Raw genomic sequence first — 26142 nt, forward strand, 5'->3', positions numbered from 1 at the left:
GTTTTAGATGAGCCTCTACAAAGACGATAACATTGTTCATATTAGGATCACTCCCTGAACTTGCTAATTTGTTTTGATAAGCAATCTCACTTCAATTCTCACTCCTCCTCATCCTCTATTCTATAAAAACATGTACAGTTGGTTAATGATTCCTTAGAAAAATAACTACTTTTCCTTTCACACAATGGATTAACAACCTTTCCAGTTTACACCATACAGTATTCAAACTTTGGCATTTGTGATCCCACTACTGTGGGATTGGAAAACAAAATGCACTAGTAATGAAAACCGAAAATGCTGGAAATACTCAGATCATCAGGCAACATCCTTGGAGAGAGAAACTGAGTTAATATAACAAGTACATCACCAACTTTTTCACTTTTGATGAAAGGTCTTCAATCTGAAATTTTAATTCTGTTTCTCTCTCCACAGATGCTCCAGGCCTGCTAAGTATTTCCAGCATTTTTTGTTTTTATCTCAGATTTCCAGCATCTGCAGTATTTTGCTTTTGAAAATGCTCAAGTATTCTTCATATCTAACTAATCTTCTCGCTTTTAAAACATCAACGTGTATTAAAAAAAACATAAGAACATAAGAAATAGGAACAGGAGTAGGCCATTCGGCCCCTCAAGCTTGTCCCACCATTCAATAAGATCATGGCTGATCTGCCCCCGGCCTCAACTCCTCATTTGTGCCAGCCCTCAACTCCCTGATATTTCAAAAATCTATCTACCTCCTCTTTAAATACTTCTAGTGATCTAGCCTTCACAACTCTCTGGGGTAGAGAATTCCAAACATTCACTACCCTTTGAGAGAAGAAATTCCTTCGCATCTCAGTTTTAAATAAGTGTCCCCATCTTCTGTAACTGTGCCCTTAGTTTGAGATTCCCCCGCTAGTGGAAACATCTTTTCAACATCAACCCTGTCAAGCCCCCTCAGAATCTTGTACGTTCCAATAAAAGCACCCCATATTCTTCTAAACTCTAATGAATAAAGGCCTAACCTGTTTCGCCATTCTTGATAAGTCAACCCCTTCATCCCAGAAATCAGCCTAGTAAATCTCTTCTGAACTGCCTCCAGTGCTAGTATATCCTTTCTTAAACATGGGGACCAAAACTGTACACAATACTCCAAGACTTCCCTATTTTTAAACTCCAACCCCCTAGCAATATAGGCCAAAATTCCATTTGGCTTCTTAATTACTTACTGCACCTGCATGCTAACTTTTTGTGTTTCATGCACAAGAACACCCAGATCCCTCTATGCTGCACTCTTTTGGAGTCTCTCTCCATTTAAATAATAGTCTGCCTTTTGATTCTTCCTACCAAGGTGAACAACAATACATTTCTTTCAAAATCAAGGTCAGAAGCATCCCGGAGTCTTATGCTTTCAATTTTAACATGAATCTCCAATAATAAAAGACTAGGAAAGCTTAGGGACATGCACATGGATTAAAAATTAAGGTACAGATCTATAGTAACCATTTATAAGAGGAAAGTAGATTGAACAAAACATAAAGGTCACATATCTGATTTCCAGTGATTTTTGTTATGTACTCATGCATTTTTGCTTATCTAGGTGAGTGGTATGCATCTGATTCAAAATACTTTAGGGATATGGGGCTGCATGCTCTTTGACACACAATGTTGCTCAAGCGGCCCATTGAGACATTAGTATCAATCTGAATTATCAGTATTGCTCTTCAGCAGGATATCAAAAGACCTAGCGGGAACACCACATACTACACATAATATTTTCTCAAACTTTTACAAGCAACCATTTCTTTTGTTATATTCATTCTAATGCCAAGTAACCTTGTAATGTTTAAATAAGTATTTAATCACCATAAACCCTTGTGTTAAACACAGCCTTCTAACCAAAAATATCTCCTCTGTAGAAAACACGTATACAGCATGCTTTATACTGAACTAAATAGATGGTTAAGAATTGAATCTGGAGCACATCCCACATCCAGGGGACCAAATAACTCAGGACCATGAAAGACATTAAATGTTGTGCTTATTTGAGGGTGAATGTAGTTTAAGTCCTATCTTCACCTTTGATTATGAGCGAGTTATGGTCATACTAGGCCACCATGTGAGCACAGGATTAACATCGTCATATAAATTGAATACAGCTATACTGTAGGTACACATGATCTCTTATGTTTACACTGTCACCCCAAATATCTCTGGGGTGGGGTTCAACCAGTCTTTGACTGTAAGGCAAGGCCCTCTTACAACATGTTTCCAGCATCCACTGCAAGAGGTGAAACCTCTGGTAGCGTCTTACAAGGCAAACGTAACTGGGGATAGAGGCAGTAGTTGGGACTTCCTACTTTGAGCTAGACAAGACATGGTGGATTCTAGATGGCCAGAACTGGGCCCCACTAGGGGGCAGACATGTGGTGTGGAGGGATTGCTGGAAAAAGGAAGACATTTTCTTAACCCCCTGACACAGGAGGCTGGTGCTTGGGTAGGACCTAGGCAATTCCACATGTCCACCATCCTTCCAAAGGAAGCATCCAGTGGGTTTTCTGGCTGAATGAGGCAGGCAGGCACTGGTGGGGTGCCCGCAATAATGCCTATGCCTGCCTGTCGCATGCATATTGAGTGTTATCCTATTGAGTGCTCTCCTGCTGAAATTTTGGTGTACCTGTCAGGATAGCATCTGGAGGATTTTTATGATTGGAACAGGATATTGTTTGGTACAGGGAAGCATGAGTGAATCTTAATCTGGTGCGACGTAGTGGTTTTAAGATGCAAAAATGTATTATCATTCAGCAATAACAACATGTGAAGACATTCTACCTTATTGGGACTTCCTATGCAAATGTTTAATTAATTCAATATAAAATTCAATAGCCTGAATACCCTTTTTCCAATCTCTTCTTTCTCTCATACATAGCCACTTGAATTTTACATATATTACAAAGACTACAACCAAAATTCTTGGAAAACAACAATGTAATATTGTCTTTATATATTATGACATTGTCTTGATGGGATGTTTATAATATGTAGGCTCTTAGCAAAAACAAAGACTTGATACATGCCTCATTTTGAAAGAAAGAAACTAAATGTATGAAACCACAGACTACAGAATTTTAGTAATGTAGGTTTATTTTTTAGTTAGTGTCAGCGGATGTAATTTTCCTGTTAATAGGAATAAGCACTGGCACTAAAATTAACTTTTCGGTGCACCACAGTGCAAATAATGAATACCCTTTTTCCAATCTCTTCTTTCTCTCATACATAGCCACTTGAATTTTACATATATTACACAGACTACAACCAGAATTCTTGGAAAACAACAATGTAATATTGCCTTTATATATTATGACATTGCCTTGATGGGATGTTTATAATATGTAGGCTCTTAGCAAAAACAAAGACTTGATACATGCCTCATTTTGAAAGAAAGAAACTAAATGTATGAAACCACAGACTACAGAATTTTAGTAATGTCGGTTTATTTTTTAGTTAGTATCAGTGGATATAATTTTCCTGTTAATAGGAATAAGCACTGGCACTAAAATTAACTTTTCAGTGCACCACAGTGCAAATAATTTTCAACTGGACAACCAACCATGCAATTGTGGCTCATCATCCATTTGTGACAATTATTTTAATCAGATCAAGGTAGGGGGAAGTTAAATCCTGATCTTTCAAAAAAAAGTGTAGTGGCAAGGGTAAAACAAGTCAATCCTTAGTACTAACTCCAACATTTCCCCTTGGTTACAGTCTCAGTCCTGTTTATAATGGAGGAGGATTCCCAGCAGAGAGAAATTGTAGTGAGGAAGAATTTAATCATTCATTTGTAAAAAAAAAAATAGCCAATTCTATGCTGTTAGGCCAGATATTCATGTTCACCACAGATCTTGGGCACCACAAATCTAAATAGGATTACTGGCACATATTTATTTAAAAAATTGGTATAAATGTCAGAAGCAGAAAATAGTGTTATTTATGACCTCACTCACTTTAATGGGTAGCAAACCTAAATCCTCATATGAAAGAAAACTACCAAATTATTTTTTTTTAAGGTTTTGTCTTTATTTAAAAAGGGTTTTTGGCAAGGCTCCTTCATAGCCAGCTGGTTTGCATGTTTATCTTCAGCTGTCTGTTTACCACATGGGTGTAACTCAGGCCATGGGTTGCCATAAGACTAGATTCTGTGATTTTAGCTACACCCACATAATTAACAAACAACTCAAATGTAAACAAATACAATTAACAATGAATTGGGGTTCTGGTATTTCTTTCCATCAGTATTTTTGAAAGTGCTTTTAGAAATATATAAAAGGAAACTGTGGAAACGTCCAACCTCAAATTAATTTTAAAAGGTGTTTGACAAGTTTTGTGCCTCCCATTTAGACCCACAGCGCATATATTTGCACTTTGTGCTCAACTGAGCTAATGATTTATATTGCCTCTTGCAAAACTAGGACATATTCATTTAACTATCTTATATAAACATTTCAAAATAGAATTTTCCTATAAATTCTGAAAAAGTGGGAAATTATTCTGCACTTACTGCCTTTACTTCTTTTGGATACTGACCTATTGCCTCAGTTTGACCCTGAGCTAATTCAGTACTATTTATGTCCATTGTTAAGTGGAGTAATTCTAATTAGAATATTAAACTTGATTATTAAGTCTAAAAAAGCAATTTCACAACACCAGGTGATTGTATTACTACTTGATTTTTAAGTTCTTTTTACTGATCTTGGACGGATTTTAGATGATTTTGAGCTAAGTTATATGGGGCTTTTTGTGTTTAAAATGATATAAAAGCTTCAAAAACAGTTTGACAGATGGCAAAAAAATCTGTAACCTTTGGTTTCATTTGAACTTTATGCTTTATTTCTAGAGTCTGATGTGGCTAAGAACAAATGGATATTTCAGAAAGCACTTCTAAAGAAAATTGTAAACTTGGGTCCTAAGTGAAACACATCCACTGCGTTAATCTACCTTTTGGTACTTTCTAATTAAAAAGAAAACTGGTCTATCTAATTCAAGCATAACCTGATTCTAGGTGGTTTTTGTACAATTGTAGCTATCGTATTGCAATGACGTCTCTTTAATGGATGATTTTGTATCACTTTACAAAAACCCTTGTGTCTAATCCCCTGAGTCTTTCTATAGGACATGAGAAGTCCTATCTAGTGCAATAACAATTGCAAAAATTAGACAGCACTTGTAGTGAAGAAACATTATCAAGTATCCTACTGACCAAGATTCCTCATTATTAAACTTCAGAATTTAAAACAAAAATATTCAATAGGATGATGATTCTAAACTGTGGTCAGATGGGTCGGGCGCATGCCCACCCACGGGATGTAAAATTCTGGCCATACAAATTCAGAAAGATGAAACAACTTAACATATCTATCTTATACTCTAATATTCAGGGTATTAGTACATGTGAATTAACAGGTGAACTGTGGACGGACACACCACACGACGAAGTAAATGACAGATGGGACCAAAGCATATTCTCGGGATTTCTCAACAACCCACCCAGACGCTTGTCACGTCGTGAGCCAACCGGTCTTACTGAAACTCTGTCTATCTCACAAGGGTTTCCAATCTCCACGTTTGAAGAATTCACCTTGGAATTCTCTCCAAAAGTTGCTCCCACTCTTACCGCTTCAACAAGGATCTGCCTCCAGGGTCTCAATCTCGCCTTCCGAGATTCCTTTCCCCTGGATCCCCGAGTGCACTCAATCTTCACATTTTCGGCTGTGCCAAGCAGAATACCACTGCTCCAAAAGGGTACATTTGCTCTTACGGCATGCAGCATGGAGTCACCCAACCTCTGACTGCTGTCTCAGGTGCTCTGGGCTTCTCTCGGGCTTCAAATTTGCTCTCCGCAGCTCTCTCTTTAACTCAGAGGCTATTTCCCTGCTCCCTTCTCTCAACTTTACTTAACCAATTGGTTTCTGATCTCTGTCCTCGTCCCTTACCTGGGGCCTTCTTCTGGCATCTCTGTCTGTCCCACTCCCTGTTTTTTTTTAATTCATTCACAGGATGTGGGCTTCGCTGGCTGGGCCAGCATTTAATGCCCATCCCTAGTTGCCCTTGAGAAGGTGGTGGTGAGCTGCCTTCTTGAATCTCTGCAGTCCATGTGGTGCGGGTACACCCACAGTGCTGTTAGGAAGGGAGTTTCAGGATTTTGACCCAGCGACAGTGAAAGAACAGCGATATATTTCCAAGTCAGGATGGTGAGTGACTTGGAGGTGAACTTCCAGGTGGTGGTTTCCCCATCAATCTGCTGCCCTTGTCCTTCTAGATGGTAATCGTCGGTTTGTAAGGTGATGTCGAAGGAACCTTGGTGAATTCCAGCAGTGCATCTTATAGATGGTACACACTGCCGCTACTGTGCGTCAGTGGTGGAGGGAGTGAATGTTTGTGGATGTGGTGCCAATCAAGCGGGCCGCTTTGTCCTGGATTGTGTCAACCTTCTTGAGTGTTGTGGGAGCTGCACTCATCCAGACAAGTGGGGCATATTCCATCACACTCCTGACTTGTGCCTTGTAGATGGTGGACAGGCTTTGGGGAGTCAGGAGGTGGGTTACTCATCGCACTATTCCTAGCCTCTCACCTGCTCTTCTAGCCACAGTATTTATATGGCTAGTCCAGTTCAGTTTCTAGCCAATGGTAACCCCCAGGATGTTGATAGTGGGGGATTCAGTGATGGCAATGCCATTGAACATCAAGGGGCAATGGTTGGATTCTCTCTTGTTGGAGGTGTCATTACCTGACACTTGCGTGGTGCCAATGTTAATTGCCACTTGTCAGTCCAAGCCTGAATATTGTCCAGGTCATGCTGCATTTGGACGTAAGCTGCTTCAATATCTGGTGAGTCATGAATGGTGCTGAACATTGTGCAATCATCACCAAACACATCAGCAAACATCCCCAATTCTGACCTTATGATGGAAGGAAAGTCTTTGATGAAGCAGCTGAAGATGGTTGGGCCGAGGACATTACCCTGAGGAACTCCTGCAGTGATGTCCTGGAACTGAGATGACTGACCTCCAACAACTACAACCATCTTCCTTTGTGCTAGGTATGACTCCAACCAGCAGAGAATTTTCCCCCTAATTCCCATTGACTCCAGTTTTGCTAGGAATCCTTGATGCCACACTCTGTCAAATGCTGCCTTGATGTCAAGGGCAGTCACTCTCAGCTCACCTCAGGAGTTCAGCTCTTTTGTCCATGTTTGAACCAAGGCTGTAATGAGGTCAGAAGCTGAGTGGCCCTGGTGGAACCCAAACTGGGCGTCAGTGGGCAGGTCATTGCTAAGCAAGTGCCACTTGATAGCACTGTTGATGACTCCTTCTATTACTTTACTGATGATGGAGAGTAGACTGATGAGATGGTAATTGGCCGGGTTGGATTTGTCCTGATTTTTGTGTACAGGACATACCTGGGCAATTTTCCACATGGCTGGATAGATGCCAGTGTTGTAACTGTACTGGAACAGCTTGGCTAGGGGCGCAGAAAGTTCTGGAGCACAAGTCTTCAGTACTATTGCCGGAGTATTGTCAGGGCCCATAGCCTTTGCAATATCCAGTGCCTTCAGTCGTTTCTTGATATCACATGGAGTGAAATGACTTGGCTGAAGACTGGCATGTGTGATGCTGGGGACCTCCAGAGGAGGCCAAGGTGTGTTATCCGCTCGGCACTTCTGGCTGAAGGTTGTAGCAAATGCTTCAGCCTTATCTTTTGCACTGATGTGCTGGGCTCCTCCATCATTGGGGATATTTGTGGAGTCTCCTCCTCCAGTGAGTTGTTTAATTGTCCACCATCGTTCTTTACTTCTTTACTAGATCTGGCAGGACTGCAGAGCTTAGATCTGATCCGCTGGTTGTGGGATCGCTTAGCTCTGTCTATCACTTGTTGCGTATGCTGTTTGGCACACAAGTAGTCTTGTGTTTATCTTTTTTTTTAAGATATGCCTGGTGCTGCTCTTGGAATGCCCTCCTGCACTATTCATTGAACCAGGGTTGATCCCCTGGCTTGATGGTAATGGTAGAGTGGGGGATATGCCGGGCCATGAGGTTACAGATTGTGTTCGAGTACAATTATGCTGCTGATGATGGCCCATCTTGAGTTGCTAGATCTTTTCGAAATCCATCTCATTTAGCACGGTGGCAGTGCCACACAACACAATGGAGGGTATCCTAATCTTCACAACGACTGTGCGGTGGTCACTCCTACCGATACTGTCATGGACGGGTGCACCTGCAGCAGGTAGGTTGGTGAGGATGAGGTCAAGTATGTTTTTTCCTCTTGTTGGTTCCCTCGCCACTTGCTGCAGACCCAGTCTAGCAGCTATGGACTCAGTGAACTCAGTCAGTAGTGGTGCTACTGAGCCACTCTTGGTGGACATTGAAGTCTCCCATTCAGAGTACATTCTGCTCCCTTGCTACCCTCAGTGATTCTTCCAAGTGGTGTTCGACATGGAAGAGCACTGATTCATCAGCTGAGGGAGGTACGTGGTAACCAGCAGGGGGTTTCCTTGCCCATGTTTGACCTGTTGCCATGAGACTTCATGAGGTCCCGAGTTGATATTGAGGACTTCCAGGGCAACTCCCTCCTGACTGTATACCGCTGTGCTGCTGATGGGACAGGACGGTAATGGTGGTGTCTAGGACATTATGTGTAAGGTATGATTCTGTGATATGATAAGGATGACTACGTCAAGCTGTTGTTCGACTAGTCTGTGAGACAGCTCTCCCAATTTTGGCCTCCAGGTGTTAGTAAGGAGGACTTTGCAGGGTCGACAGGGCTGAGTTGTTCTTGCTTCCAGTGCCTAGGTTGATGCTGGGTGGTCTCCGGTTTCATTCCTTTCTTGTGACTTTGTAGCGGTTTGTTACAAGAGAGTGGCTTGCTAGGTCAACTACATTGCTGTGGGCCTGGAGTCACATGTAGGCTAGACTAGGTAACATGGTCAACATTAGACTTTTAATTCCAGATTTTTATTCTTATTTTTATTGAATTCAAATTCCACCATCTGCCGTGGCGGGATTCAAACCCGGGTCCCCAGAGCATTACCCTGGGTCTCTGGATTACTAGTCCAGCGACAATACCACTACGCCATTGCCTCCCCTTGCTGCTGCCTTCTTGGTTTGGGACCTTCTCCCTGCCCCCCTCCTTGTAACATCTTCTCTTCAATGGCGCTCCGGTTCAGGTCTCCTGACCTGCAGTTTCGTACTGTTTCACTACCATGCTTCCTTTTGCTTTAGCGTATTTGTGCAGGACCGGTTCCCGGCCTAAAGGCATGAAAACGGACAAAATGCGAACCCCTGATTAAGGTAGTGTTTCTCATGGACATGCTGGAGCACAAGATAAATCGAGAAGCATCTCTGAAAGTTCTCTCAGCACCTGCGGAGCTTATTAGTTTTAATAGAAGGATTTTATTGTTGCAATGAAGCAAGAAAAGAGAAGCTGTCGCAAACATCTGGCTAGTTCACTAATGCCCTTTAGATATGGAAACCTGCCATCCTTACATGATCTGACCTAAACAGGACTCCAGTCTCATCCAATATGGTTGACTCTTAAATGTTCTCTGAAGTATAAGCGCAAGCAACTTCACTGTATCAAAATCACTAGCGGTTCAAGAAAGCGGCCTACCATCATCTTCTCAGGGAACTAAGGATGGCCAATAAATGCCAGCCTTGCCACTGTTACCCACATCCCAAGATTGAATCAAGAAAAGGCTCCAGAGCTCAAATCTCCCTGGCCTCGTGGTGAGGAAGTCTCAATGATTTCCCTTCGGTCCTGGTTGTTGCCAGCATTATTACTCTGTCAGGTGTTAAAATTATGGTTCAAGATATTAATAGAAAATCACTTATTTTCTGCCATTTTTCTCTTAATGTGAAGGTGGCTAAATCCTGCTGGGTTAAGGTTCCACGTGCCATAGCTACCCTCTGAACCTCACACCCAAGTGATAATTTTTCCACAAATGAGCATTGGTATGGAGTGTTAGAGCTCTTTTTGGTGAGCAGCTGGGTGGAGGGAGTAAGGGAAGAAAAGGAGTCATAGTTAAGCTTACCAGACAACTACACACTTCCAGCAGGGATCACATCATTTTAATTAGGAATGGGAATACTTGCTTTCTTTCCCCTTTCTGGTTCAGGGGAAACTGAAGCCATTTGTATTGCTATATCGCTACTTGAGATGAAGGCAGCTAGCTCAGCAGAGACTGGAAGATGAATCTGGAAACTTCTACTCAGAAAGGTTTAGTAATGCTTACTAAGTAAATCATTGGGAAGCTACTTTATTCAAATATATACTATATATAATCACACACACATACACACACCTTTTTTTTCCCCGTAATGCTAATTTTAAACGATTGCTTAGTCACCGAATACCACAAATGCTAAATGAAAACATTGAGAGGTTGTTTCCGCTGGCTGGGGAATCTAAAACTCGAGGGCGCAGTCTCAGGATTAGGGGCCAAATTTTAGGATTGAGGCGAGGAGAAATTTCTTCACTTAACGGGTTGTGAATATTTGGAATTCTCTACCTGAGGGTTGTGGATGCTCCATCACTGAAGATATTTAAGGCTGGGATACACAGGTTTTTAGTCTCTGAGGGATCAAAAGATATGGGGAGCAGGCAGTAAAGGAGCATCGAAGCTCAAGATCAGCCATGATTGTATTGAATGGCGGGGCAGACTCGACAGGCCATATGTTGTACTCCTGCTCCTATCTCTTGTGCTCTGCCTCAAGTTAGCCATACTGCATTATGGCTGTATATGTACAGGCTATGATAGTTACTAATCAGCATTCAAATTCTAATATCACTTCTTGTGCAATTAATACGATATGCATGTAACTGATTGCATTGTAACTGTGCTTTAAATTTTATCATAGTAATAAGCTAGAAAAATGTAAGTAATTGTGTATTATTCTACACTAAAAAGAGTATCACACTTTACAATTGTTCAGAGTTCAAGCTTCACTTCTGGGTTTTGTATCTTCATCTCAACCAGTGATTCATTATTCCCTTTTCACACACTTCAGATAGTGTTATTTCGAACGTCATCTTCAAGACTGCTTTAATTAACACAAATATACCTGGACATCCACTTATGGGATATAAATCATAATTCACATAATTTATCTGCTAGTTATACAAGTGATGCATAGGATTGACTGAACAGTCTCGTACATGACCACAGCATCTATAGAAAAAAACACAAATTAAGAAGCTCTGAATTCTAGAAAGTCGTATCAAGTGGCACTGTATTTAAAAATCCTAAACAACACAGGCACAGGTCAGAAATGTGAACATGGTGGATTTTTAAAAAAATCTATCGCTATACAAACAAGCATTGCATTCAATTCATATTCGTTTGAAAATTAGTTACTTCTAGTCATTTTTAAGGTTTTTGTGGCAACCAATAGCATTTGGAGATTGGATGGCTGGCAAGTTTACAGTAGTTATTCTGGGATTTGTGTTGTTTATTTGCTGGTTACAGTAAATTATTGGTCTCAAAGTTACACTGGTAGCTCCAAAAAAATGGAAGTAAAATGAAAAGATATAAGAAAGAGCAACCAGGTAAAATCAACATAAAGCCGACAAAACCTGAAGACAGGTCTGCAAGTTGAAGAAAATTCAACGTCATTAAAATTAATAACTACCATCCAGATAGGTCGAACAGGAGGAGTGGCTGTGTGTGTGGCACCAAAAACAATTTCAACAAAGGCACACAAGTGCTTGTAACTCTTCAAACTTTTCATGTGGACTAAATTGATACAATACTAGTCAATTACAGGTGATTTTGTATTTGGAGTGTGAAGACCGAGAGAATACTGAAAAGTTTTATCTTGGTTTGTGAAGGAATATGACAAAAGTAAACAGAAACTGCTACAATTCTAAAATGGAGATAAAAATATTACCTTCTATAATATAAAATTTGGACGTACGCAATTTGAAAATTTGCTGATGATACATTAAGAAGAGAGTTAATAAAGATTGTGTTTACTGCACTAGATGCCAAAATGAAAATAGTTTCCTGCGCCAGTGCAAACTTCTCTCATGTCAATAATTCTAAAATTCAAATTAAACATCAGTCAAGCTAATTTCTTCCAGAGTCTATGTGCAATTTATCCTATCATAGGGGAGTGATGTCTGAAGACAAATCAACTACTTTTACCCAGCTCACAAAGCTGTTGCTAGTTCCTTTCTTCTTTGCTTGCTTGTATGCAATGTTGACTTTGACTTCTGTTCAGTTTCAGCTATTTAAACTTCTTGGGCATGGAAGCCTGGAAAACGTTGCTCACTCATTCCTGACTCCAATTTTCTTTGGCAATTTTGCAGTTTAATTCCTCCTCCTTCTGAATTTTAAAAAGACACTTATTTTTGTCCTCTTCCTTTCACATAGCCCTGTATCTTTTGTTCATCCTTATCTTTCCCTATCTAACTATATTCCCTCCTTTCCTACATTAGTTTCAATGCTCTCCCGCATCATTACTTATCCTCCCAGCAAAGATATTGCTCGAAGTCTGTTGAGGCAAGTTCTGTCCATCCTGTATTGGTCTTTAGGGGAAATCCATGTACCCTGTGCAGGTTAGCCCTGCTCTAGAACCAGTTAAAGTGTCTCAAGAATCTGAATTCGTCCCTCCTACACCATCTCTCCAATCAATCATTTACTTCTCTTTATTTCCAATCTTATATCAATTAACAGGTGGCAGCAGAAGTGAAACTTCTCTTCAAGCTACCTCCTAATTCCCAAAAAGAAACCCTTTAAGGACCTCAAGTCTATTTATTCTCATCATTGGATCCAACATGAATCATGACTTCTGGTCGTTCTTCTTTCCTAGCCACAGTGGCCTCCTTGCTGCAATTATATCTACTCCTCAGTAGCAGTACAACTTTAACAGTGGACCAGGTATGGCAAGATAAGCTTACAGCATTAAAGTTGCATAAAACACTCCCAAGAGCAGATCCCCTGCTGTAACAGTGTCAAGTCTCCACACTTATCTATTCGCTAGTCTTGTTTGACATTACGTTTCTGGAGCATCAGTTAGACTGTACTTAACCATGTTACCTTATTAGTAGATAAACACTAAATCAGATCACCAAGATCTAATGGTATTAACAATTTAGAACATATACAAAAAGTGGGAACGTATATCCAAATTTTGTGTGTGGCTGCGAGATTAAGCTGCACTCTTATGTGGCATGTGAATACAAAATGACTGGACACTCCGGACCTTGCGGTACGTTCTATATAAATGCTTCCTGGTTTAAAAGGTAACCATGAAAAGTTCTGGCTATTTATTCATTCTCGTATCTCTGCTATTTAACCCTGTCCTCCACAAAAAATTCTAATCCTTCTATCCCAACAGAAAAATCTGTGAACAGTTAGTTACTCAATGACCTAACATTTTATTCCCAAACAAGAATTTAGTGGATCTTTTTTGAGGAGTTATTCAACGTAGAATTAAATACTTTAACTTAATAACCAATGTTAATCTATAAGGCACAGATTCAAAAGTGGAAAAACTTAACTTGCATTTTAACGAACAGACTTTAGGTATTCAGTTAAATTTTAGAAGCTTTCTGACTTTCTGGACTATCCTCTTCAAATCTGGACTGTCCAAAGCAACTTTGGATAAATGGCACCCTGAATGTAGCACATTTTCAAAGAGTGACACTAGAAGCAGTAAGGTGCTTTGTCCTAATACCTTTATTTGAAATCAAATTACTCTACACAAGAAAATAGTTATGGCATAAATTACTTGCAATTTTTCCCTACAGTATTACTAGTTGATCTCCTGTGGTGTTGCACACACAGGGAATGAACACCAAGTGTAATGTTCAGGTTTTGTAAGGTAAGAACATGGGGCATAATCGTACTCGTGGCAAAGGAAAGCTACAATGCTGGAACCAAGGTGCCAGTTTAAATTGTTTGTGAGTTTTTGTTATAAGTAATTGATCTTCTGTGGTGTTGCACACAGGGAATGAATGACAAGTGTAAAGATTGTGAAGATGTAAGCAGTTTTACGTTAAACACATCCAAACCTACATGCTAAATTTGTTGGTTGTGCTGTAATACACATTAACGTATGACTACAAATGTATGACTACAATCAGCCTGAGGACAGTGAGGAGAAAAACATGAAAATAGAAAAAGGTTGAAAAACTTTAACTGTTACAGTAGAAACTGAACATGGCACTCAGAATGAAAGTTAAATGCTCCACAGTGTCACCAAGAGGCTAGAACCTATAAATACAAGTAAGCTCAGATGAAGTTTCTCTATACTTAACTTGATTCATACGGTTTTGTGACAGTTAAAATCTTACCCAAGTCTATTAAGTTGTAAAAACCCGCTTGCAACACTATCCACAAACACAACAGGTACATTGAAAAATCCATGTTGTTGTTGTACCTTCACATTTCCCTTCAAGTATTAGGATTCACAGGCTGATTAAAACAGTCCGACAGGCAGCAATGGAAACATCCATCCATGGTTGTAACTATCATTATAGTTTTATATATCAGGAGGGTTTTATGGACTGTCACAATACATACAATGAAAGAGCAGGCAAAATTTACAACCAGCAGACAGACATATTTCTGTGATCCCACCTATCCACTTTGGTGAACCCAAAAGATCCCCTAGCATTATTCAAAGAGGAGATGCACTTTTCCCAATCGCCTGGTCAACATTTTCCTCTCAACCAACACCATGAACCCAGAATGGAGAGCCAAATTCCCTACTTTCCAGGTCTTGAATTTCTGTGGTTTGAATTCTGTGCCTTAGGAGATTGCTACCAGTAAGCTAAAATTGTGATCGACAGAAAACTCCATAGCAACTGTTTACAGAGGGGAGGCTGCAAGAGTCATTTCCATTCTAACAATTATTTGCAAAAATGTAGCACATTACTTTTCAATCATTTGCTATGAAGCCATGCTTTATAAATAAAAGATGACCTTATGAATTTACTGGCTGGAAACCGCTGTTTGGATTTTAGAAAGACTGAAGCCACGTTCCAGTGACGCAAAACCACAGCTTCTAAAATGGCTGAAAATTTGCATCCAATACATGATGAATTCCAAAGCCATTAAATGGAGTCAACCTGTCTAGAAAACCCCTGCAGAGACAATTATCTTGAAGGAGTGTGAATGGGATCATCTCCTAACCCATTCACACAACATTCTGACAATCACCTGCATCAGATGTAAGCACCTCGGTCAATTGTTAAAGATACAATTTCTAATTTTTCCTTTTCTGGCTGGATTTAAAAAAAACTGCAGCCCTTTAGAGACAATGGAAAACTGCCCAGATAATATAATTTTGCATTCCACCAAGTGGGATGAAAAAAAGACACTCAACCCCCTGGGGAGCATGAAAAACCCCATTCTCTGTTGACTTCATACCATCCTGAAACTTTTCAAAGTTTCTGAGATGAGACATAAAAATGTAATTACCTGTTCTGAAACAATAACCTCAGCAGGCATGAATTATCAGAATTTCTCTGGAAATACAGCCAGCATGGTACATTAAGGACTCCTTACCAAGCAGGAGAGAGAGAGAACAAAAGGCAATGTTGTATTGAACACAGGATGCTGAAGCTGTGTACCCTCTGCCTATCTCTCACTCTCTCAGAAGTATTGTGCTGGGTTTGCAAAGTAACCATCCTGAGAAGTCCATTGTAAACCGAGACCTTTTTGGAGAAAAATGTGGAAATCAGCTCCACCCCAGGAAGACAGCTGAACAAAACGCTCACAATGTGGAATCAACCCATCGAGACCAGCCAGGCAACAGCTAACTGTATACTCCTCTGTTTTATTTTTCATGAGCTGTAAAAATCCTCTTACTCTGCCATCTGTACTGGTGTGTGTGTGGGCCAAGATGAATGTGTGAGACGTATGAATGCTAATTGCGATTCACCTTTTTTTTTAGCTCAGGAAATAGTTTCAACGAACTTATCTTGTTCTTTGTTTAACCTAAGAAAACCTATCTGACTAATTCTTTACAGCCCAAAAGAGTAAACAATTGGAATCTTACAGAATTTGCTAAGCACATTCTCTCTAAATTAAAATAAAACACTGTTATGGTCAAACCGGGAGCAGCAGAATAGGGGAGTCAATTCACCCCTCCTCGTGGTCGTAACAGAAATTTGAGGGCTTAAGTCTAGGACTGATCCCACAGATATATAAGAGAATTGGAATGGGGGAATAGTAGATTGTTCCCTAGGAGTTTAAAATAAACTGCCATACAGGTATTCTTCGGTCTACAAAACTAAAGTGATAAAATGGCCACATTTGAAGCCAACAGAAGCCTTTCTAGACCTGGTTGCGATTACTTTTGACAGTTTAAAGGTTGTGTCCCTCAATAGTTAAAAAGCATAGCTAAGGAGTTGGAATTAGGGTTTCGCCCAAAAGCCAGGAAATACGAAATTTTAAAACTGGTGGCCATAGAATTGGATTGCGAACCTGAGAAAATTGAAGAAGAAAAAATTAGCTTCAGTGACATTACAGCTAGAACAGTTGACTAGAGCTAGCATTCCACAGGGAAAGGTGGGGGAGGGGGAATTAAAGAGGGGGGGCGAGAGAGAGAGAAAGAAAAGCAGAAAGGGGGAGAGGAGGAGGAAAAGTAGAGAGAGAGAGAGAGAGAAGAAAGGCAGAGGAAGCTTTCCAAAAGGAACAGCAAGAAAGGGAGATAAGAATCTGTGTACTGCATAGGGAGGTAGAGGTAGCCAAGGCAGACTGGAGGGTAATACCCCTGAAAAGTCAAGGACAGTCCAGAGAGGCTGGGCAGGCTGGAGAAAACCAGCAGGGATCTGCAGAGAGGGGTTCAGAGGCCCTACAGGGATAGTCACTTCAACCCTCACGGGTTCTAAGGAGAAGCCACTTGATTTCAAAAAGGCTAAAGCCCGGCCGTAGAATTAAAAACAGTCAGTTATGGACAGGAGGAGGATTAATTTAAACAGCCCTGATTTTTCCACTCTCTACTGTCCATAAACAGAAAAGTGTTTTTGAAACCAAGAACAAAAATACCTGGAAAAACTCAGCAGGTCCCACAGCATCTGCGGAGAGGAATACAGTTAACGTTTCAAGTCCATATGACTCTTCATATATTTCCCCCTTGATAAGTGGTGGCATATTTTCTCCAACCTTCAGTTTTGGAGTTATCCAATCCTCTATTAATAACCCCACAGCAAACCCGAGATATGGTAAAATAAGAGGGGTAGTTTATTTTAGACACACAAAACATGGGAAGGGGTTTCGCAATGTCCACTCCTTTTGCATTCATACAATAAAAGAGGGATAAGGGAAAGAAAGGGGTTCAGGTCAAAGGCCATGATGAAAATAAGAATTATTGTTTCACATGAGTCCAGGGTCCAGAATCAATGTCGAAGGAAGGTTCTTTCACTGGCATTGTCTGGCAGAATTCCTGGCCTTCTCCCAGGAACTTGGTTGGAGGTTGAGTGTGTTGAAGATGCAGCAAAGTATTCTTGTATCCTGGGTATTAGTTCACTCTGTGGGTGAAATACAGGTTTCTTTCTGGAAATCACACTTGGAAAGAGACGGAAGTCAAAGGCAGGCTGCTCGCCTGGAGTCCAGTTCTCCTCGGAGTTTAAACTACAACTGATGATAAAATTCAAAAGCTGTATAATTAAATGAATTCAAACAGCTCAAGTCTCGGTCATGTGACAGGATTGTTTCGGGTTGAGCTATTCGGCTAACAAGGCCCTTAGTTGAAACCTATTGTGTTTTGGAGCAGGCAACTGTGGGGCCATTAGCACAACATTGGAGATTAGGAGTCACAAATTGCTCTACCTTTGTCCACAGCTGGCTGGTGCAGGCCTATAATCTACAAATCCTTTGAGTTGGCATGGCTGGAATGTTTATATGATGCAAGGCGTTTTACATTCTAGGGGATTTGATGTTTTAGCCTTTGCTCACTTTCAAACTGTTCAGAAGCTTCCAGAAACTAGCATGTGATCAGCTGCAGCCATTTTATCAGCCCAGCAATTGTCCATTTTGAAAAACCAAAAAAATAATTTTATCAAGTAGCCAGGCTGACGTAGATGTATATATATATTTTTATTCCTGTCTCCTGGACTGGACAGTTAGGATAGGACCCGAGGATATTAAAAGGGCCAGGCAGGTAGCTTGTCCACAAGCCCTCATCCCAAAGGAAACCCTTTCCTAATCATCCCCAACAACCTGGAAAGGATAGAAGTTGGGGGGAGAGATAAGAAGCTGAGCACCCATGGGAGAGAAGGAATGGCTGGAATCATAGGGCCAGGAAGGATGCCTCTGAGGAGAGGAGCGAGGCCAGAAGCCTGTGTGTTTCTATTGCCGTAAGGCTGGACACCTTCATGCTGATTCCTGGAGCTTATAGGAAAAGCCCGTAGGATTTATTAGGACACACAGACCCTGTGCAGAGAAAGGGAGTCAGGCATAGAGTGTAGCAGGCCAGGCTATGACACTGACCACAGCCGAAAGACCCTGTAAATGCACACCATGAGTCCAGGTGAGTCTATCAAAGTCCCTGAGACCTAACTTTCCTTCTGAGACACAATCCTGATGTCTCCATTTCCACAGGGTGAGGCAAGTAAGCCGGTAGTCGTACTGAGGGATACTGGGGCCAGCCAATCTCTACTGCTGAGAAGAGGCATGACCTTTCCCCCAGAGTCTACAGTACAGGCCAATGTGCTGGTAAAAGGTGTCAAGGGAGAGTACATGCCCATACCTGAATACAGGGTGCACTTGGAATGTGACCTTAATTCAGGGCCGGTGACTGTGGAAGTGTCCCCAGGTTACCTGTGGACAGGGTCGACCTACTCTCCAGCAATGACCTAGTGGGATTAAAGATGGTTGCGCCCCCATTGGTTTTAGAGAAGCCGAGGGAGGTCAGGGAGTCAGAGCGCCTGCAGGGGGAAGACCGTGGCATTTTTCCTGGCTGCGTTGTAACTAGGTCTATGGTCAAACAAGCCCAGTCAGAGGAGGCTAAATCGGCACTGCAGATGGATGCCCCGCCATCTGGTTATCTGAAACCTTTTTTGGGATTTAGAAGGCCCTAAGGGTGTAATGAGTAGGTCTTCCTTGGTTGAGGATCAGCAAGCCGACCTGGTGCTAAGAAAAAAAGTGAGCACAGACTGCTCAAACTGAAGCTGAGAGAATCACGGAGCGCTATTATTTTAAAAAAAACATACTTATGAAAAAATGGAGACCTCACAGGCAAGGAGTGGACATTGATCCACCAAATAGTGGTGCCGCAGAGGCACCGAAGGGAAATACTGAGAATATAGCCCATGAAATCCTGATGGCTGGGCAGGTATATGAAAAAACCCAAGCCATCTTAAGACAGTGCTTTTACTTCCCTCACTCTCCACAAAGATATGGGCCAGGAATTTGCCCTCGTTGGGCGGGCTCGGCAGGAGTGGTTGGGAAGCTGACCACCGCCTGTGATAGGGGCCTGACCGTGATTTCACACTGGGCGGTCCAATTAAAGCTGGTGGGCTTGTTCGGGGGGGGGGGGGGGGGGTGGCGGTGGAGAAGGAGGGCGAGCAGGGAACTTAGCGCATCCACACGGGTGTGTGCAGGAAAAGCTCCCTAAGGCACAGAGCTGCCTCAGGGAGATGAAGATTTTAAAAATGAAAAATAAAGAACTTTAAAATGTTAAAAAACATGTCCCCTCATGTGACTCTGTCACATGAGCAGGGACATGTTATTAATGAATTGTTAAAATTTTAATTTAACTTTTAATAACTGTTGGAAACCTCATCCCACCTGTGGATGAGGTTTCCTAAAAAAATCCAAAGGCCGCTTGGCCTTTTTTTTCTTACCCACCAACCATAAGGTTGGATAGGCAGCGAAAAATTAAATTCAATTATTACTTTAGTGGCCTTTTAATTGTCAGTGGGCGCGCTGCTGACTCCCGCGGGCGCCCATCGACCAAAATATCGCATGAGTGCACAATGACGTTGGGACGCTTGCCCGGTGTCATTGTGCGTTTTTTTTACGCTTTGTCGGGTCGGGCGCGCACCTGCCCGACGAGGGGAAAATTCTGGCCATGGTGAGGTTCTGCAAAACCTGCCACACTTGTCAGGTACTGGGGAAATCACAACCTGCAATTAAATCTGCACCTATGATTCCAATACCTGCCTTTAGGGAACCCTTCAGCAAGGTGTTATTAAATTGTGTGGGACCCCTGCCAAAAACAAAAGGGTGCTACTAGTATGTTCTTACTATTATGGATGTGGCTACCTGATTCCCAGAGGCCATTCCTCTGACCACTATCCCTGCCAAGGTAATGGTGGAGGGATTAACATAACTCTTTACCCAATATGGGCTGAGATCCAGTCAGATCAGGGTTCAAATTTCACGTCGAGAATATTCCAAGAAGTCATGGGTAACCTGGGCATAATCCAGCTAATTTCCTCAGCACACACAGTCAGAAGGAGCTTTAGAAAGGTACCATCAGACCCTAAAAACAGTCATCAGGGCACACTGTTACAAGTTGCCCAGTGACTGGGATAAAGGACTGGGGTTTCTTCTTGTTCACCACCAGGGAATCATCTAATGAGTCCATCCGTTTTCTCCTTTCTCCGTGATCTGACTGGAGCTGGATGGCTCCACAAGGCTCTCCATTGATTACCAAAAGATTAATGCAGTAACCAGAGCTGACTCCTACTCAATTCCTGCCTGGAAGGCTGCACAGGCAGAGTAGGTAATGCAGCCTACATCACTAAGGTAGACATATGAAAGGGATACTGGCAAGTCCCTTTAACTACTCGAGCAAAGAGGTCTCGACCTTCATTATTCCAGATGGGTTATTCCAGTGTTGAGTCATGCAATTTGGACTCAGAAATGCCCGAGCCACCTTCCAAAGGCTGATGAACCAGGTACTGGCAGGCCTACCCAACTGTGTAGTGTACCTACATGACCTGCTAGTGTACAGTGCCGCCTGAAAAAGCCACCTAGAACAACTGGAAGCCCTGTTCCAAAGATTACAGTCAGCTGACTTAGTGAACCTGCTTTTTGTGAGATTGACCACTAAGGTTCAGGTGACCTACCTAGGACATGTGGTGGGTCGAGGACAAGTACTTCCCAGAGCTGCAAAGGATGTGAGGTTTCTATTGCAAGTTTTCCCCTAAATTCAGTACTATAGCTGCCCACTAACAGACCTATTACAGAAAAAAAGCAAAGGTAGTGTGGATAGAGAAATGCCAAATAGCTTTTGAGGAGCTGAAACCTATTCTAGCAAATGAACCAGTGTCAGCAACTCCAGACTTCAACAAAACATTTAAAGTAGCCATCGATGCTAGTGACCTCAGAAAAGGACTGTTCTACTTCAGGAGGATGAATCGGGCATAGAGGGACCGATTGGGTATTGCTCCAAGAAATTGAACAAACACCAGAAATGATATTCCACTAAGAAACCTTAGGATTGTTACGGCTCTCAAACACTTTGAGATATATGTCCGAAATGGCTACACAGCGACCACAGTCTATATGGTTCACAATCCCTTGACATTTGTGGAAAAATTCAAAACCAAAAATGCAAGACTATTTTGAGTTTGTTCCTCCAACTGTAAAACTGAAAAATTACCCACATTGCAGGGAAAAATAATGTGATTGCGAACGCTCTGTTCAGAGTTTAAAACCCACATAGGAACAATAACCAGAATCTAAACAGCACAACCAGAGTAAAAGAGCAGATGTGAGCGTGTGGATGAATGTGTATGTTTGGGTTCCGTTTATTTTTATTATTTGTGTTCTTTCCCAGTCTTGTAATGAAATGAGAGTGAATGTCATTTCTTTCCACATTGTGCATAAGTGTTAGGAGGATGTGCTTTTTTAAAGATAGAATTTCTAATTTTTCTTTTGCTGGCTGGATTTAAAAAAAAACTGGAATCCACTAGAAACAATGACAAAACTGCCCAGACTGCTACAATACACAAAATTTTGCATTCCGCCAAGAAGGATGAAAAAAAACTCAACCCCCTTGGGAGTGTGAAAGACTGCATTCCCTGTTGGCTTCACACCATCCTGAGACTATTCAAAACAAAATAAAAACAGAATTACCTGGAAAAACTCAGCAAGTCTGGCAGCATCGGTGGAGAAGAAATCAGTCAACGTTTCGAGCCCTCATGGCCCTTCAGCAGAACTGAAGCATAGTTTCAACAAGGGAGAAATATAAATTGGTTTAAGGTGGGTGGGGGGGAAGAGACACATTGAGGGTGTGGTGTGAGCAGATAATCAAAAGATGTCAGAGACAAAAGGGTCAAAGAGGTGTTGAAGGTGGTGGTCTTTGTCTGAGAAAAGTGCTAATTAAGAATGCAAGACAGGATATTCAAAGTACAGCTCTAGTGGGGGTGGGGTGGAAAGACTAAAGGTTTTAGTTTTAGATTTAAAAATAATGGAAATAGGTGGGGAAAGAAGAATCTATATAAATTATTGAAAAAAAAGGCGGGTGGGGGGGGAAAAGAAACGGGGTGGGGATGGGGGGAGGGGGAGTTTAAGATCTAAAGTTGTTGAATTCAATATTCAGCCCAGAAGGCTGTAAAGTGCCTAGTCGGAAGATGAGGTGCTGTTCCTCCAGTTTGCGTTGGGCTTCACTGGAACAATGCAGCAAGCCAAGGACAGACATGTGGGCAAGAGAACAGGGTGGAGTGTTAAAATGGCAAGCGACAGGGAGGTTTGGGTCTTTCTTGCGGACAGACCGCAGGTGTTCCGCAAAACGGTCGCCCAGTTTGCGTTTGGTCTCTCCAATGTAGAGGAGACCGCATTGGGAGCAACGAATGCAGTAGACTAAGTTAGGGGAAATGCAAGTGAAATGCTGCTTCACTTGAAAGGAGTGTTTGGGCCCTTGGACGGTGAGGAGAGAGGAAGTGAAGGGGCAGGTGTTGCATCTTCTGCGTGGGCATGGGGAGGTGCCATAAGTGGGGGTTGAGGAGTAGGGGGTGATGGAGGAGTGGACCAGGGTGTCCCGGAGGGAACGATCCCTACGGAATGCCGTCAAGGGGGGGTGAAGGGAAGATGTGTTTGGTGGTGGCATCATGCTGGAGTTGGCGGAAATGGCGGAGGATGATCCTTTGAATGCGGAGGCTGGTGGGGTGATAAGTGAGGACAAGGGGGACCCTATCATGTTTCTGGGAAGGATTTCTGGGAAGTTTCTGAGACTATTCAGATGTTTCTGAGATGAGACATCAAAATGTAATTACCTGTTATGAAACAATAACTGCAGCAGACATAAATAAATAGAATTTCTCTGGAATATACAGCAAGCAAGGTGTTTTAAGGACTCCTGAACAAGCAAGAGAGAGAGAACAGAAGACAATGCTATACTGAACACAGGCTGTTGAAGCTGTGTGCCCCCTTTGCCCCTCTCTCTCTTAGAAGTATTGTGCCTGGTTTGCAAAGTAACCACCCTGAAAAGAGAAATCTACTGCGAGCAGAGATCTTTTTGGACAAAAATGTGAAAATTGGCTCCATACAACTACACCCAGGAAGACAATTGAACAAAATGGCCACAACATGGAATCACCCTGTTGATACCAGACAAGGAACAGCCTCTGTTTTACTTTTCATAAACTATAAAAATTCTATAAGCCTATCCTTTTTGCCATCTGTCTTGGTGTGTCTATGGGCCCAGATGAATGTGTGTGACATATGAACGGTAGTTCCGATTTACCTAGTTTTTTTAGTTCAGGAAATAGTTTCAATGAACTTATCTTGTTCTTTGTTTTATTTAAGAAAACATGTCTGACTAGTTCTTTACAACCTAAAAGTGTGAATAGTGGGACTCTTTCAGAATTGATAAACTACATCATTTCTAAATTCACATAAAACCCTGTTATGGTCAAACCTGAAGTGGGGGAATAGGGGTGTCATTTCACCCTCATGTAGTCTTAACACAAAGAACTCTGGCTAAGGAATCCACCCCAGCAATAATCTAATCAAGTTGAAACCATCCACCTGTAATACGCTATCCATGATCGTATTTAGGTCACTGGTGAGTTGGAGAGATGGGATCATATGACAAGCCAGCTACCTCTTTTTGTGTTTAAGAAACCATTTTCTCCACACCAGAGACAAAGCAGAAAAGAAACTGAAGTGGAAAGACCCTTGTGTGTGCTTGTTCATTCTTGCCATCCATCTTGCAAACTTAAACCCTGCCTGTTGTTTGACTATCCATGTGCTGCTGACAGAGATTTTAAAAGGAACTCAACCCAGCAGCTGCTGTCTCTAGAAGAACAGATAAACCATCTGTCTACATCTTTAAACCGGCTCAACGCTAAAGTCAGCAGGGCCACCGATTCCAACCTGGATCCACCCAAGTCAACCAGCTATGAGAACCATATCACTTTAATCTTTATTGGCTTTAAAATGTCAATTAATACAGTGCTTCCCATACTTTTTCCCAGTGTGACCCCATTTTAATGCCCCAAACTTTGCGTAACACAAGAGTGAAATTTTTTTTTGGGGTACAATAGCTGTTGAACAGGGGTGGGAGGGGGGGTAAAGGTATGGGCTTCAGTTGCTGAGTACTTATCCAAAAAAAACTAAATATCTACCCTTCTCAAGCTTTATTGCAGCAGCAATCAGGCTTTACAAGCTGTTCATTACGCCATGCCCACCATTAGAAAGAAACACAAGCATTTAAAGGGGTCTCATGGCTGTCAGAAATCAGTCCGAGCCCCACAGCAGCCATTGCTGCCTTGGAGCCTGAGACCCCACTAGTTCATCAGGATTAACCATGTGGTGGATTCTAGCTTTGTTGAATGAATTTAGCATAAAATCGTGGAGCCGACTCTGAGCATTACTGAAATATCGTTTTCATTAGTTTAGAGGAAGTACTTTCTAATTTAATTGGTCCATATTCTTGAATATAATTAAAGGACAGACTGTTGCTCTCAATCATAAAACACTAAGCGGAGTTAGAAGATTGTGGGTTCAAATCCCATTGGACGACCTGAGCACATATTCTAGGCTGATACTTCAGTGCAGTGCTGACAGTTGCTGTATTGTTAGAGGTGCAGTGTTTCAGATGAGCTATTAAACTGAAGCCCCATCTTCTCATTCCAGTGGTTGTAAAAGATGCCTGGTACTATACATAGAGGAGCTGGTGTTTGCCTGATGTTCAGGTCAACATTTCTCCCTCAATTAACCGTCAAAATACGTTAACAGGTCATTTATCCAGTTGACGGTTAGTGGGACCACTTTCTGCACATTTGCCTACAAAATAAATATTACATTTCAAAATAATTAATTGTTATTAAGTGCTTTGGGATATCTTGGGGAAGTGAGTGATATATAACTGGAACTTTGCTGTTTCTTATTTGCATCTGTAACTCTGTTGCAGTTTTGTTTGCTGTAGGACTATTGAAAAACATTTAATTTACTAAGAAACCTCTGTGCACCAATAAAACTATTAAACGAGCAGCACTATTCTTTTTAAAGTAATTTTCAGTGATTTTAAACTGGGTCATTTATTTGCTTACTTTTGATAATAAACCTAGTTAGTTTTATTAATAAAACTACTTCAACACTTTTAAATATATCAATGAACACTTTTTAATACATCAATGAACACTTTTCGATGGAAAGGAAAAAACAAAACAATCACGTTCTGTAATGTTGCCCAATTACGGTGGCTCATGGAAGGCTTTACAGCATCACAACCCTCCGAGATAGCTACACTCCTCTAATTCTGGCCTCTTGTGCATTTTCAATCATAAGTGCTCCACCATTAATGGGGCGTTGCTCATTGGAAGGCAGGCATGGTGAATCTGGGACTGAGCAGAGTGGGGGAGTCGGTGGCAGCGAAGCCAGTCACACACATTTATGAAGGGCATTGGCACACTTGTATTAGGTACCAGTGCTGCATTTGTTATGCAGAGGTTGCTGAATAAGAAGCTCCCTCTCCCAGTGCCGTGGGATGTGTTGCTGTCAATAGTAACAGGGTTGTTGCTGAGTTATTCAGTGATGTGTGTGGAGACACAGAAGTGCTCAAACCTATGGGTTTACCTTGAGACTGGAGCAATGCCACATAAGCCTGATAAAGCTATGAAGAATCAGAAGACTGACTGTGTGGGAAAACACTGACACTGGAGGAAAGAAAACTCAGTATGGGGATATCATGAATTAAACACT

General features: G+C 41.7%; 1 protein-coding gene across 15 annotated transcripts in view; it reads right to left on the bottom strand.

Annotated features, from left to right (window-relative positions):
* Positions 1-26142, bottom strand: part of zbtb20 (zinc finger and BTB domain containing 20) — a 332916-nt gene that overhangs the window by 95174 nt on the left and 211600 nt on the right. Inside the window, exon 3 of one of the 15 annotated variants that reach the window (XM_078559802.1) lies at positions 11096-11202. The exons of the other annotated variants lie outside the window; for them this stretch is intronic. The gene's annotated coding sequence lies outside the window, so the exon portion shown is untranslated. The remainder of the gene's footprint in view (positions 1-11095; positions 11203-26142) is intronic. 15 annotated transcript variants of the gene reach the window in all.

Source organism: Cetorhinus maximus, chromosome 16 (assembly GCF_964194155.1).
Source record: "Cetorhinus maximus chromosome 16, sCetMax3.hap1.1, whole genome shotgun sequence".
NCBI lineage: Eukaryota > Metazoa > Chordata > Chondrichthyes > Lamniformes > Cetorhinidae > Cetorhinus > Cetorhinus maximus.